Raw genomic sequence first — 17003 nt, forward strand, 5'->3', positions numbered from 1 at the left:
TTAGTCTAAATAGCAGCATTTTATATAAAAAATTATTTTGCAAAATGAAATGTTTTTCTTTTTAAATATATTTATATATATTTAAGCTATATAAAATATAGATTTTATATTGACAATTATTAAAGAAAATTTATTTTAGTTTAGAGTTTCAGGTAGTGTTTATTTATTTTTTAAATATAAGGTTTTTATTGCATCTTCAAAACACCACAAAAATGTCAGGAATCATTTGGCACCTCGCTGTTTCTGTAGCTGGAGAACTTAGATCTTATTCATCAGCCTGCTGAACTGTTCCTTTTTCAAAAAGATGAATTCCATCCAAAATTTTTCTGATATCCTAGTTTTTAAGTTTTGTGGCTTGCTGAATTAAAGTGGCTGAACTTGATACAAGTTCAATGTTGTTTCCTTCAAGAATCAACTCATCTTTCTGGGCTTGAGATACTGAATAAGCAATGCCTGATCTCTTACGAATGCTGTGGATGTGTTTTTCACCCCCAAAATTTCTGATTTCAACAAGAGAACCATCCTCCTGAATACCGATGTTGATGAGCAAGTGAGCATACACTGACCTCAGCTTAAAATGAAAGCCCAGTGTAACACCCTTGATCATGTTCTGTACATGACTGCGGATAGTGGGAATGGTGGCCAGTTTCCTTCTACTTCCCCACCATTAGTCAATCCAGAGCCTCTTATTCTTCTTTCCAAGGAGACTGAGTTCTACATTGATGTGATTGAAGTCCCTCCAAAGGGCTCCTCTGGGACCCTTCACAATAACTGTATCCCGAGTGATGTCAACATTTTCTGGGACGTTGACAGTTCGATTGCTGAGAATGGTCTTCATCCTCTGAGTAGATGCAGCAAAATAGAGCTAGAGTTTCAGATGGTATTTAAATGCAAGATTTAACAGAAAAATTATATATGCTCATGTGAAATTAATACAGTAAAAAGGGCAACAACTTCTATTAATACATAGCTTTGCTTCTATAATTTTTAATGAAAATAGAATATCTTATACTTAAGTGTGTGTATATATACATATATTTTTTCCTATATTATTAAATATACAAATGGAAATCTATTGTACAGTGTTCTGAAGTTTATTTTATTTTTTAACTTAACATCTTAGAGATGATTTTTATTGAAACATATAACCCACACCATCATTTTAAGGTCTACATAGTATTCTTGTATGAATATGCCACAGTTTGAATTATCTTTAACTCTTAACTTTTTCCCAGGGTCTTTCTATATTTAAATCAATACTGAAATGAATATCCCTATACATCTTTCTGCATATGTGTAAAATACCTGTAGGCTTAATTTCTAAAAATAGAACTGTTGGATCTTAGAATGTGTATATTTAAGGGTTTTTTGGAGATATGTCCACATTGATCCAAAGAGGTTTCACCAATTTATATTCTCCTGAACAGTATATGAGAGTGTGGTTTCCCTGGCTAATCCTTTTTCTCCCCCTCAAATTTATAACCTTGCTTATCTGATAGGCTTAAAATAGCATCTCACTAATGGTTTATTTTATAAGCCATTTGACTTCTTTCTCTGTGAACTATGGGATCAAGTCTTTTCCTAGTTTTTTTCTAAGAAAAAAGATCTACAAGAGAGAGGAGATTCACTAAAAATCTTAGTTACATCTGTATAACTAAGCTTGATGCTTCATATCCAAGAACTGATTGATCTTTAAGAAATTCTAAAAAGAAACTAAAATTTTGCATCTACTTATTCATCCTTTTGGAGATATAAAGTATGGCTCTCGGAGGAAGGAGCAAGACCATGAGGAGAAGGAGGGAGACAAGAATGGAGAAGAGAATAAGAAGAGTGAAGGATGAGGAAAATATGAGAGAGAAGGAAGAGGATAGGATAAATGAGGAAGAGGATCAGAGAAGGAAAAAGGGGAAGTACATGGAAAAGAGGAGAAAGGAAGGCAGAAAAGTATATCTATGTTTGAACTAATTTCTGCCCCTTTAGAGTAGTGTTGTTAATAATGTACAAAATTATTTTATGCATAGTTTTTCTGAATTTTGCTTTACAGACTATAAATAGAAAAATTGGGAGTTTTAGAATATACTCAAAACTTATTGTATATTCTTTTCTTCCTAGGTTAACATCTACAAGCTTATAGTTTTCTGGAACATTTCATTGTCATTTCTTTCTTATTTGGTGTAGTAACTGTTTATTGTAATGAATAAGCAGATACAATTTAGACCTCTTAAGGGAACTCATTCTAATACTTTTCACCAGATTCCTTTTGTGTTCTTGTTTTCAAATCTGTATGGATGGTGTTAAAGGGAACTCACCTTACATTGCACTCTGGCCAAGAACAAAGAGTATGCTAGGAAAGGCCCAGGGCATCATGATAATTAGTGCAAGAATACCTTGAATTAAAGTAGGGAGTAAGTCATTGTTATATAACTTTCAAAGCTGACCAAATTTTGTAAACTTCTGATCATTTTAATTACTCATCCTTTATTTGATGGTTGTTTTTTTTTTCTAATTGCCGTATTTAGTGTTTCTGTTTTATAAAGGACCATGACAGAAGTAGCAGCAGCATGAGGTCCCACTTTATCCACCTGTGCTTTGCAAAAATTCATGACTATTTCAAAAACAATGCATCTCTGAAAGAACAAAATTAACTGGTTATCAGCCTATAATGTGTAAAAAAGAAGATAATTAGTGGCCTTGAGAAAGAAATTATGTTCATAAATTAAAAAGATATGTTTTAATTGGCAAAAATGTTTAAGAGTTTTGAAAAGATTCTTCTTTTCAAAAAAATATCCAAGAATTAAATTATAAACATTTTCAGATGAATGCAAGGGAATGTAACAATTTTTTTGGTAACAAATTAGTGTTGGTAAGATTTAGGAAAGTATAACGCTATTTGAAAGAACCGAGAAATTATGATCATATTGAAGTAGAGTATTATATCCATGAACAAAGAATCTTCTGCTAAGTTCATACATCAGTGTTTTAGTTGACTGCTCTAGGCTATTATTGAAATACTAGAGGCCTGGTGCATGAAATTCATGCATGGGGGGCAGGGGTCTCCCTCAGCCCAGCCTGCACCCTCTCCAATCAGGGACATCCCTCTCACAACCCTGGACTGCTGGCTCCTAATCACTCACCTGCCTGCCTGCCTTCCGGGTCGCCCATAACTGCCCCCCCTGCCGGCCTGATCACCCCTCACTGCTTCTCCGTGCTGGCCTGATCGCTCCTAACTGCCCCCCCACACCAGCCTGGTGGCCTCCAACTGGCCCCCTCTGCCGGCCTGGTCACCCCTAACTGCCCCCCTGCTGGCCTGGTCACCCCTCACGGCCCCTCTGCCAGCCTGGTCGTAGGCAGCCATCTTGTGAGGGTGTGAGGGTTAATTTGCATATTACCTCTTCATTATATAGGATAATTTAAAATGAGTGTGGTAGGAGTGCCATCTAAAAGCAAATGCATAACTGATATGACATTGAATTTCATAGACACTTAACCCAAACAACTAATTGAGAATGCTAGTATACATTTATCAAAAGAGGTTGGTTATTAGAATGTTTAAGAGATCCATTCATAAAGAGACCAAGACAGTAGGGATGAAATTCAAGCTTTGTTGTTATGCTTTCTGCATCTGTCACTAAGTAGAATTATGGCTTTGGGAAAGTAATTTTACACATCTAGAACTTCAGTTATTTCATCTGTAAACTATAGGAGTTAGACAAAAAAAAAACTGTTTCCCCAAATGAGTTCCATGCAGGGTTCTATAGACATTGTTTGATAAAGTATCCCTCTTTGATGATATACAATACATGGCAATGTATAGGGTGGGGCAAAGTAGTTGTGCAGGTGTTCGTATGGAAAATTGTACAAAAATTAACAAATAATAATACAAGAATAAACTCTGTATTTCGTGTACTCACAACTGTAAACCTACTTTTGCCACACATTGCATTAATTCCTCAGAAAAGTCATTCAGAAAAGAGAAATGCAGAACATTGCTTAACCATAAAATTCTCTTCAAGGAGAGGCTACAAACATCCTAAGAAATATGTTTTGATTTTAAAAATGGACAAAGGAATCCATTTATTAGCTCTAAAAATTTATAATTTAGTAGTTATATAGAAAACCATATTCCTGAATGTTGAAATTTAAAGTCACAATTTAAAAATAAGCTGATAAGATCATAAGAATTATGTATCTAAAATCTAAATAACTTACATCAAAATTAATTCTAATCATGTATTTCAATGTATTTAATTAAATTTATTAGGATAATATTAGTTAATAATATTACATAAGTTTTAGGAGTACAATGCTATAATTCATTATCTAAAGTCTATTCCCAGTTTCAATAATTAAAAATTGAAATTTTTTAATATAACACATTCATAGAATAGCTCTGCAGATAATCTGAGCCAAGCATAAACACACATTTACTTACCAGTAACTTTTTAAAATAATTAAATACATTTTAGTGTTCTACTTTTCAAAGAAACAAAGTGAAGAAATTTTTCACATAGTCTTAAATTCAAAAATTAAATTTTATATAATAATAAGTTTTTTCTTAAAGAAAAACTCACTATATATTCAAAATTGCAAACCCTTTATTAAATGCTTTTCTATAATTTGCCTTTTGTGAGTGTGTTGTTGGTACATGAATCAAAAATCTCTATTAGATATTTATATTACTGGTCCTTAATTATAGAGCACAGATTCCACTGAGAAGAGATCTCTGGATGCTAAAAGCTAATCAGATAATCGTAGAAAGTCCCTTTTACTGCCTTTAATACTTAATCAAGCCTTAACTATGAATTAAGCATCCAGTCCCTGGTAGCCTTAGAGTAGTTTGCTATTTACAATTTTGACTTGCCACCAAACAGTCTAGGCCACTTACAGAAAATGAAAGCTTAAATGATTAATACTTAAATGCAAGCTAATGTAAATTTAAATTGGTCTTTCAGATACCTACCAGCTGTAAGTTTCTCTATGTCTTCATTTAGCAACTTTCAAAGATCATAACCTTTCTTTCTAATCTATCAAAAATCAAAACTACCCTATTTTTGTTCTCTTTTTGTGTCTTTGACTAGGCTAGGACACTCAGCCATGCTTAAGTGATAATGGGCAAAGGGATTTCCAAATGAGACTTCAAAGAGATAAATTCTTAACACACATGTATCATCCCATGCTGTTTGCCCTCTCTGAGCATGACTCAGAAAATAAATATTATTTCCAAAATCTGATACTGACTCACATTTAAGGACATTCAGGTAACCGTGGTTTTTATGATAGTTACAAATTCTAATAAATCTCCTTACTAGTTGGTAAATGAACTTTATCTCTTGAATTGTATAGTTAATTTTTTCTGTACTTTTTGTGTTGTTAATAAGAGTTGAACAGAATAACAAATCTGTAGGAATAGCAGGATCTTTAAAATCTTTATTTGTTTAGAGATACAAAGCTCAGTTCTTATGCACTGCCTATTTATCATTCAAATATCTTAATCTATGCCTCCTTTTTTTTCTCATCCCTACACAATTATCAGAACCATCTACCCACTCCAATGTTATTGTCACATTTTAATTTAACCATCCTCTTCCTTACCCTCTCACCTGGTTTGGGAATTTATTGCCTTCTGCCTGAATTACAGCCACAGTTGCTTCAATGTTCTTAATAAGGCCAAGTTCTCCCCTCTCTAACGCAACCGTTTACAATATGGCCAAGTTATTCTTCAAACAGTTTTCATCATGTCATCACCATAATCAGAAAGGTTAAAGATTTATAACACACATTATAAATGGCTTATACATAGTAAATATATTCAGATGTAATTAGATATCTTAGACACAAGCTTCAGTCACTTATGCCTTCTCCCATCTTCCTCTGCTGCTGTTCTAAACTGCTACCCTCTTCAACTCTATGCCTGTCTCTGACTCTTAGACCAAGACATTATTTCTCACCTCTTCTCCTACTTCAGCAGAAACTTGAAGTCAGGTCAAACTGTTGACTTTCAAACTTACCTACATTGCCTACAATTAATTTCTTCTGTGCTATCTTTGAAGAAAAGATGTTCCTTCTCTTTGTTTGGGGCATGGTCACATTCTCTACACACTCTCAAGTAATGTGCTCCATCAGTTAGCACCTTCCTTTTTTCTTTTTCTCTCCCTTTCTAACAGTTCCTTCTCATCCTATAGACACACTCAATTCTCTCCATCCATAGAAAACCTTTCCTTGTCCCAGTCCCTTAACTTTCTCCTTTCTTTCTCAGGAAGTCTTAAAAAGTTGTCTACACAAAACTCCAATTTCTTATTTGACATGTGTTTCTCAACCACCGTGATCTGCTTTCTTCTACTTTTTCATTGAAACACTTCTTCACACTGTCCTGGAAAAGGTTAGCCATTATGATGGACAGATTTGTAAGGTGCCTGCCCCTAATGATTCCCACCTCCTGGAATTCATGCTCTTATGTAATGCTCTTCCCTTGAGTGTGACATTCTTCTACCCAATACAACAAAAGTAATAGGATGTCACTTCCATAATTAGGTTTCAAAAGATTGTGACTTCTGTCTTGCTAGAAAACTCTACTGCTTCTTTGGCTTCCATGATTTGATGAAAGAAGCAGCAATGTTGGAGAGGCCCATTTGGCAAGGAACTGAGAGCAGCCTCTGGCTAACAGTCAAGGAAGAACTGAGGTCCCCATTCCAACAATCCATGAAGAATTAAGTCCTGACAGCAACCATGTGATCTTGGAAGTGAATTCATTCCCAGCTGAGCTTTCATGTAAATCTCAGCCCTGGCTGACACTTTGACTGCCACCCTATATGAAGAAAATTCAGATAAGCCATGCCCATATTCCAGAATATCCAGGTAACCCAAGCAAATTGTGAAAAAAATAATTGCTTTATTTTGAGTTGATTTTTCATTTCTTTATAATTCTCTTTCTGCATCTCCCAATATCCTGAACTTCCTCACTACATTCTCCTCTGTGTACACACTACACTATGACAAAACTTAACAGCTTGTCCTCTGCTCTTCTCCTCTTACTCTGTCTTCTTTCCTAAGGATCTCAGATCCTACTATTTAAACTAATGTTGTTGTTTTTTTATTTTGAATACAAAACTCATATAACTAATTGCTTACTATACATCTTTACTAGAAATTCCTACTTTAAATTCAACATATACAAAATAAAATGCATTATTACCCTTTGACATTTCTCTTCTTTAAGAACCATAACTGTCCAGTCATTAAATGCTTGGCAATTCTGTCTCTTGAATCAAACCCTGGTCCACTATTTTTACTGCCTCTGTCTTAGTTATGGCCCACATTACCTCTTGCTTGAATTATTTCAATACTTCCTGACCAAATTCCTGCTTCCATAATTATCCTCCTAATGTCATTCTATAGGGGAGTAAATTATCTAAAACACAAATCTAATCATGTTATAGCATTGACTGAAATTCTTCAATGACTCCTAGAATCTACAAGTTAAAAAAAAGTACTTAAAAGAAAATACCCTCCTTGTCTACTCTTCCAGTCACCCTGGTTCATATGCACTTGACACCATAAAACCATTTATAGTTGCCTGAACAGAATTTGTTATTACAGGACCAACAGTTCTCTGCTATAAATTCCATTCTCTCCATACACAATTATTTAAAAAACTCCTTGACAACTCAGCTCTGCTATCATTTCTATTCAGTTTAGTTCAGTTAAGTAAATACATGTGGATCAATTTTCACAGGCCAGGCCTAGAACTGAGTCCTGAAGCAACTAACAATCTAATGGAGTATTAGAAAAGTAAAACTTCCATAACAGCAACATGCCAAAATTCTGTGAGAAGGGCAATTAATACAGACAGGGGATTTAAGGAAGGACTTCTAGAAGAGGTTTGTGATCATTCAAAAGTAAAACGTAAATGAGTGGGATGATTTACATATTATAAGGAGTTTAGTACTTAGATCTTATCTCCCTAAATATCTCTCTCTTAACTTTCAAGAATTAGTTGAATACTCCTTATGTAGTACATTCTCCTTTAAAATGCTTCCATTCTTGTATTTTGTACTAGTAAGTGGTCAACTTTTATTTTAATTACTATATTAGTTATTTGATTGTGAGGTTTTAAAAGTTAGAACTAAATCTGAGTTATCCCTGTAGCTCTAGCAACCAACATGATTTTGGTAATTTTTAGATGCTCAATATTGCTTCTTTAATTTAAAGTCAGAGTTATTGAGGTATAATTTATAGACAATAAAATAAAATTTACATACAGTAAAATGCATATAATTTAACTGTATAATTCAATGAGTTTAATAGCTGTCTCTTGATTAATTTAATTTTGTAACCTTTTGTTATCTGTGATTTTACAGGTAATATTCTATGCATCAAAGAGTAAACCCCCGCCACTCACATAGTTGTTTATATATTAGAGGAGCTCAATAGATAGTTTTTAAAAAATAAATGAAGAAGCTAACAAAAATATGTCCATGCTACCACCTCATTGTTTAGGAAAAGAAATAATAAAACCTTTATATGTGAAGTAAAAATTGTAAACATAGTTACAATATATAGGAAACTTATTTTAAATATTCAGAAATAATTTTCCTATGTGCCAGAATCTAGATTGGTAAAAAATATTTTAAATTTTAAATCAAATTCCTTGGCATTTATAATTTTATGTGGTAATTTATTTGTAAGATGCTTCAGAATCAAAATATCATTTACCTTCTGCTGACCACAATTTTAGAAATTATTCACAAGTAGACAATTACCTGTGCCAAAAATCACCTACAAAAATTTGGGCTGGGTTTTTGCCAATCAGTATGCCAGTTAATTACCCCACAAGGGCTAGTTGGCCCTAGATCAAGTAAAGTCTCATTGATATGTGAGGTTACTCTTATCAGAGAAAAGATGGTGATAAAAACCCCAATAAGACATTTAGATCAAAGAAAGCAGAGGGAGAAGAAAAGCTACTTACTGTTCCTTCAATTCTTAAAAATTTCTAAAGAGTCTAGTCCCATCTGAATAATCAGGACTGGCACACAAACTCATCTTGCAGATGGATCAGGCTAACATCATGTGAACGAGAAGCAGAGACCATAGCTGCCACGCAGGTGTTTGGTACTGGGTTTGCCCTCAAACAGAAGGTAGTCTTGGGTGATGGTAGAGGAAGGAAAACAATGAACTAGTGACATAAATCATAATTTTTCAAAGTGGTACATGTGTCAATTTCCTATTCTAGATAAATGAACACTGGGAACCATTATACTCTGAGGTTGAGCACCCTTTGATTCACAATCCTTTTTTGTTATAATGGAAGTATTGAGGAAAAAATGGTATAGCACTTGGCTTTTATCTAGTATATATCTGGGGGGAAAACTGAAGTGCTCTTTTTGTCTATTCCTTTTGCTGTATCAAGTTCTCTTATTCTTGGAAAGCAGTATTGCTCACTTGCACTGTTTATGATTCAAGACATTTTTACCAGAGCCTCTACATCTAACTGCTCCCTTGGCATTTTAAAAAGCATTTTATTTTAATAAACACACAATTAAACATTTCTTGCCTTTAAAAAAATTTTATTGATTTCAGAAAGAAAGAGAGAGAGGGAGAGAGATAGAAACAATGATAAGAAAATCATTGATAGGCTGCCTCCTGCACACCCCACAATGGGGATAGAGTCCACAACTTGGGCATATGCCCTGACCGGGAATTGAACCATGACCTCCTAGTTCATAGGTCGACAATCCACCACTGAGTCATACCAGCTGGGCCAGCAATTATGACCTTTAAATCCAAGTTACTCTAGGGGATTTCAAGATAGCTGCAGAGTAGCTGGAAGCTACACTCACTGGTCTCAGCACCAAGCCAGAATTACAGCTAAAGTATGGAGCAATCAACCTGAATAACCAACTGAACTCTAGCTGAACTGAACTATTATAACCAAGGATTTACAGAAGAAGCCACACAGAGACTGATAAAAAGGGTGGAGACACAGAAAGGGCTGGCCCCAACACCCAAGCATGGTAACTGAGAAGCTGGAGGGAGGGATATCTCCGCTGCAAAACTCCCTCCCCGCAAGAGTGAGGGGTCTCAACCCCATGCAGGGATCCCCAAGCCAGAGCAACAGAGATGAAAAGAGGAGCCTGCACAGCATTTGGCGGTGAAAATCCGTGGGGATTCAGTCCTCCTTGGAGAAAAAAGAGTCTGCTAGAGACCCAGATGCCACCTTCCCAGGATCCAGCACTCTTATTGTTACAGCACCAGCCTGGGGAGTACACTGCTCGGTCCTCCAACTGCTGGCCATGTCACTCTGTTGTGCGTGGGTCCTGCAGAGGGTCTGAGGCTGCACCCAACAGGGACCTATGGGGAACGCTTTTTCTGGAGAAGCTCTTGGCAGAGACTCAGACAGTGATTGAACTGTGCAGTTTTAGAAAAGGGACCATTCTTCCCCACCTCAGGTGCACAGTAGGCACCCTCCACACACAACCTGTTGAAGCACTGGGCCTGTCCCATCACTCTGTGGCCCCACCCTGCTGAGTTCATTCTCCCAGGGCGATGAGAGGGCATTGCGGAACTGGGACTTCCTGAGCACGTCTCTCAGGGAGGCTTTTGGCTGGGAACCAGGCAGGTGGTGTTGCTGGGTTGTGTGGCTACATCACTCCTATCTCCCCTGCGAGCTCAGTCTGCTACTATCCTAGGAAGGGGAAAGTGATAATGTACTATATGAATCAAAGACAAATTAAACAAAGTTCAATATATTTTTTCTGACAATTATACTGTATTTTATCATCAGAAGATGTCCTTTATTTTTGCATAACTAAATGTCTTACACAGGTGGTTTTTTTCAACACAAGCATACACACACAAAATCTACATTTTTTTAGCTTTTACAGTTTACAGCAGGATTTCAAAGATTTTCAGGGGCAGATTTCATCAAGGTGCCAACTCAAATCTTCAAAGCTTTCCTCATATCCCTTTCTTTTGCCTGCAGAAAACTTCTCCTAAACAAATGATCTGGGAATAGAAGTTCCATCCCGAGATGGTGACCAAAGTTTTTATCTATTTCACATCTCGCTCCTATTTATATTCATTTGTAGAATACACAAAATTGTGTAGAATATAAAAAATATTATACACTCAAAAGGAAGCACACACTAAAATCTTAGATGAAAATGTATGAGTAATACACAGTGACATAAGAATTAGTCCAGTTCTTATAAAGGCAGAATTATCAGGCAATTAGAGAAGGAAGAATACTCAGGTTTCTTTTTCACAACGCAAGAGAACAAGAGTCAAAAATCAAACAAGGTGGATGAGTTAGAGTCCAAAGACATGCAAGAGTGTGGATAAGAGAAATTAGAAGCTCATAAAGTAAGAGGTACACACACAGCGACCAAAATGCTCTAGGTATCATCAAGCAGAACAATGAGGAAAATAACAAATTCAAGTTTATCAGAACAGGGCAAAACCCTGGGATTAAGGCACTGGTAAGAAATACAATGAAAGTTCAGTCCAAAGTCAATTTACATATGTGAGGAAAGTAACTAATTTGAATCACCAAAATAAATGGAAGACTATAGCTAGAGTGGGAATGAGCCAGAGGCTGTGGAGTGAGCCCCAGGCAGAAGCAGGAATTGATAGGCTGGATTTGAAAATACTGACTGTTAACCAGGAAACAAAGGGGGACCTGGGCTCAGAAAAACACCCTGCCCAAGGGGACACGACACGCCCACTAACGCTGAGAGGAGACCTTTTCTGTCGCCTCAATCACACCATCTTACTTGAATAATGCTTTCCCAATAAAGACTCCTCTTTTTTTTTGAAAAGTTGGAAGTCAGATTTCAATGAGAATTTCTTCATGACTAAGGACATCTGCCCTCCTCTGTCATAACTAGAAATGTGCTTTTAGGTGAAATGGGACTGAGAATTTATTTGATGGCAGTCTTAAGCACTAGTTCTTGAAATTGTTACTGTCTTCTGATATAGTCCGAGAAAGATATATTAAAGCTATAAGCTCTGACACTTGGATGATTAGCAGCCATTACAGGCTGTTTTGGAGGATTCATAAGGTATCTTGTTCCACACTAAACAATCTGCAAAGAAAATCACTAATATGGATGATCTATTACTGAATACCTCATAACCTGACAAAAAGTAGCCTCATGTTGACATTTCCATTAAATGAGTTTAGAAGTTTCAAAATCCTTTAAATCTTTTTTTTTTTATATGTTTTAAAATACCAAATACCATTGGAAGAAATAGACAGCATTTTAAAAATCTGCGGGGGCCTGATGCGGCGGGGGCCAAACATGGCGGGGATCTCCCTTTTCCTCGTCCCGCGCGGCAAGAGAGATGAACGAACCGGTCCTAAACGGAGGCGGCCAGGGATTGAGAAATAATAGAAATAAAGAAAACAAGACGCAGAAATAGATTCATGAAGCTGGGGCTGGGTGGGACGCCATCTTTCCTCTCTGATGGAGAGGCAGCATGACGATGACGCTGAGCCACCCAGCAGGTTTATTTTATATCCCAAAATCCAGGAAGTAACACCAAAACTTAGGATCAAAGGAGCTTATTTGCATTCTTAACTAGGCCCCAGCATTACTGGATTTACATATCTAGACCCGCCCCTGCTGACACCTGGGCTGCTATGAAGTCAGAACTGATTAACATGTCCAGCCTCATTGGGGAAGCATGTTCCCAGGGCGTGACTCGGCCTAAGCCCTGAGTTCAGCTGATGATAATTAAGGAAGTGCCCAGGTGCCTCCCAGGCGGCCCTCTACAAAAATCTGACTTTAAAATTACATAATTCTATTTGAATTTTCATTTTGCAACGAAATAAAGTTGGTAAAATTTAGTAACAGATGAGCAAATTTCACCCATACTTCCTTCTTATATAATCTGACTGTGCAAGCAATAGCACTATTGAAAATAAGATTAAACCACTCCTGCAAAATAAATGAAGGGGATTATAGTGTGACAAAAAGTTTAATCATTTAATTTCCAATTATTTTATTTTAAAATGGAAATGAATATATCATTTTTTCATTTCTATAACTTCACTATTGGTAATATAAAGATGCCCCCAAATGAGGCTATTTCTCCCATCTTCCTTTCATCTTTTTCATCTTCTTTAAAAAGCCCACAGATTCCTGAAATTATGCCTTAGTGACTATGCTAAAGAAGCAAACTTGGATAGAAGCTAAGTTCTCTCCTCTGGGGCCAGACTACCTGATTCAAAACTCATCTCCATCAATTAGCAATTTGGAAACTTTGGGAAAGCAACTCAATAGTTTCATACTTATATTTGTTGTGGGGACTAAATAATATTAGCAGGTTTTAAATATTCAATAAATGTTAATTATTATGATCAGGTACTATGGGTTGAGAACAAATAGGGATAGTTTGTGTTTGCCTTTCAGGAGGTTGCCTGCTAAAAAAAATTTTTTTAATGTACAAAACAGCATAGGATAATTGCAAATAAAGTAAATAAATGCAAAGACAGCAGGCAACAAAGAAAGTTTCCTTCAATATCTGTGATTAACCTTGGAGATCTTATTAAAACTCCTGGGCATTCAAGTTTGTTTATAGACACCAAGGCTTGACAGGTTACAGAACCCACTGGGATTTCATTCAAGGCAAATACAAAAGACAGAAATTTAATGTCCAGTGAAGTAAACTGACTGATGAGAGATACAATTGGTCAAATTTTCCTCCCTTCCTCCCACTAAATATGTGGATGCACGATAAACACACCTGAAATGTGCTTTTAGGTGAAATGGGACTGAGAATTTATTTGATGGCACTCTTAAGCACTAGTTCTTGAAATTGTTGCTGTCTTCTAATAGTCAGAAGTTTCTCTAAGATTGAGCAGTCAACTTATCATGAAGTTGTAAACGTCTTGGTAGCACCCTCACTTATATCTATTATTTCTCCATTCTACTTCATTTTCTTTCAAACCCATTTACCTGAGCAATTAAGTGTCAGCATGTAACTGTTGACTCAGATTCTACTTTCTAGGAGTCCCAGGGTAAGACAGTGGAGAATGAGTGACTCTACAAAAGAGATATTCAAGCAATCACAGGAAATTCATCATTTTAGAAATAGTTCTGACTTGCTAGTGGGTCTAAATAGCATATGAGCACCTGAACATGGGATACCAAAAACTGAAAGTAGAACTGCCCCTCATGAGCTGGGTATTATTAGATTCACCATGTCATAGCAGAAATTCATTTTATAATGAAATGGATACATTCAAGGTTGAACCTAGGTAAGTCCAGGCAGCATAAGTGAATAACAATACCAGCTTGCCTGATCTCCTATCTCTATTGTGCCAAATCTCTTCCTCAACTGATATCGTTGTAATATTTAAATGTTTCTGTGATGTAAGAGAGCCTAGTTCACAATTAAGCAACATATATTTGCACTAGCTTAAAACCTCATTATACCTCACTAATAATGCACACAGATGTGGCCCAAAATCCAAAGTAGAAGGAAATTCTGTGATTCTCTCATTTGTCAGAGCTATCAGTAGTGCATTTAATCATTCACTTCGTGTGGAATTGGCTTTTAGGATATTCAGTTACTACTGAAAACCCAATCTTTCATCACAGAGATAATCATTGTCCTGTATGGGAACATTCCTTGGGGACACAAGCCAACCACTGTCAAATCAATTACATAAGACCTCTTTAACAAGTAAGGGGTAATCATTTGTCTTTATTAGAATCAGTAAATATTCATATTTGAATTTGCCTTTCTGTCCACAGTACCTTACCTATAACTGTCATTTGAAGGCATATAGAGTACTAATAAATAAATATCATATATGACAAAATAATCCCTTGGATCAAGGGACTCATTTTACCCTAAGGGATCTAGGTATCCACAGCTTTACTATTGCCCCTCATATAGAAGACACCAATCCTATGTAATAAAAGTCTAATATGCTAAGTATCCGGTTGTCCAGTTGGCCGTTCAACCAATCAAAGCGTAATATGCTAATGATATTCTAAGGCCACTCAACTGCTCGCTATGATGCACACTGACCACCAGGGGGCAGGCAGTCGACCAGTCACTATGACATGCACTGACCACCAGAGGATAGACGCTCTGACCAAGTTAGCTTGCTGCTGGGGTCTGGCTGATCAGGACTGAGTGAGACAGGCTGGATAAACCCTAGAGCCCTCCCGTGGTACCTCCCCAGCTGGCCAACCTCCCACATACTTCCCTGGCCCCAATCATGCACTGGTGGGGTCATTCGGCCTGGCCTGTGCCCTCTCACAATCTGGGACCCCCTTGGGGGATGTCGGAGAGCCAGTTTTGGCCTGATGGCAGAACAACTGGTCACTATGATGAGCACTGACCACCGGGGGCAGACGCTTAATGCAGAAGCTGCCCCCTGGTTGTCAGTGCTCCATAGGGGGAGCACCGCTCAGCCAGAAGCCAGGCTATGGCTGGAAAGCACAGCGGCAGTGGTGGGAGCCTCTCCTGCCTCCACAGCAGCATCAAGGATGTTCGACTGATGGTTTCATCCCGCCCCATGGGAGCAGGCCGAAGCCGTCAGTTGGACATCCCCCAAGGGCTCCCGGACTGCAAGAGGGTGCAGGCTGGGCTGAGGGACGCCCCTGGAGTGCATGAATTTTGTGCACCGGGCCTCTAGTCTAATATACTAGTGATAGTGGAATAGTCTTATTAGAGTCTCAGCTAAGGTACTGGTTCAGGGGCAACCTGCTGCCAGTTAGGGTGCTGTCCCCCAGGATTTGGTATATGCATTATTCTAATGATCAATAAATAAGAAATACTAAGACATATTGAGTCCAGGAGCCAAGGAATAAAAGTAGGATTGGTCCTATCTCATTATTACTCCCAGTGGCTGTCTCACTTGCAGAATTTTTGTTTCTTACCCCCAAAGCTTTGGCACTAGAGATTTTGGTTCCTGAGAATATTCCTTCTGCTAGGAATCACAGGGTTTCACTGAAGTGGAAGCTTGAAATTATTTTGTCCATTTGGGCCTCCATATGCTGGTGGACCAGTAGACATAAAAATGAATTATTGCTTTGGTGAAGATAATCAATCCTGATCATTCTAAGAATCTATGATTGCTGTCTCACAATGAAGACAAGGAAGAGTGTGACTAAAACTAAGTGGTTTTAAATCCTGCTTCATTGCCCAGTGATAACAGTAAATAAGTAACTGTAGCAACCATAGCCAGGCAAGGACAATACAACTGAGAAGTCAGACCTCTGAGAATGAAGATTTGGATTTATTCCACCAGGCAAGCAACATTAGCTCACTAAAGTGCTGGTGTGGAGTACGGAAAACTTTAGTGGGCATTTGAAGAAGGAGATAATATCAATCATGTTCGCAGGGTCATAAGCAACAGAGGAAATTATAACTTGTTTTGCTAACCCTTTTTAAGTGTTTTGAGGAGACCAGAAATGGCCACCTTCTTGAAGGATTGGACTACATTCAGAGGAAAAGTTAGATCACCTTGATTCCAGGTGAGACTCAGAGATCATTAGAGGACAAGCAGATCTGACTAAGGAAATAGACTGTGACAGAGTCACTCCTTCAAACTCTGCCTGTGTTCTGAGTAAGGCACCATCATGGAGCAGAGTGTTGTTGCCCCAGACACAATTATAGACCAAGGGTCATGCCATGGAGGCTGATATGCATCCCTTAGTTTGCAGGCATTCACCTGTCTCCTACTCAGAACACAGCTATATGTAGTTATGTGTGTAGGCCAATGTACATTTTTGTTTATTTATGTTTACTCTGGGTTGCAGGTTACAAGTGTGAAAGCCATTTCATCTGTTGCACACTGGTTGTCAAACAAGAGAGGGGTATCAGGATTATGGGTACCATTTCAAGCTCTGCTTTCTTTCATGTATTTCCTGTCTCCTACCTCATTCATCCATTAAAATTCTCACTATAGCACTTGATAATTTTAGGTTGTGATTATTACAGGCTGAAAAGTTTTTGTTAAGAAGTAGAAATAAAAATACTTGTGCTAG

At 37.3% G+C, this 17003-nt stretch overlaps 1 pseudogene across 1 annotated transcript; it reads right to left on the reverse strand.

Annotated features, from left to right (window-relative positions):
- Positions 1–265: 265 nt before the first annotated feature.
- On the reverse strand, positions 266–853 carry LOC307100171 (large ribosomal subunit protein uL6-like; annotated as a pseudogene). Its single transcript has one exon. The product of its transcript is annotated as a large ribosomal subunit protein uL6-like (transcript).
- Between the last annotated feature and the right edge of the window lie 16150 nt (positions 854–17003).

This window comes from Cnephaeus nilssonii (assembly GCF_951640355.1).
Source record: "Cnephaeus nilssonii genome assembly, chromosome: 1".
Classification (NCBI taxonomy): domain Eukaryota; kingdom Metazoa; phylum Chordata; class Mammalia; order Chiroptera; family Vespertilionidae; genus Cnephaeus; species Cnephaeus nilssonii.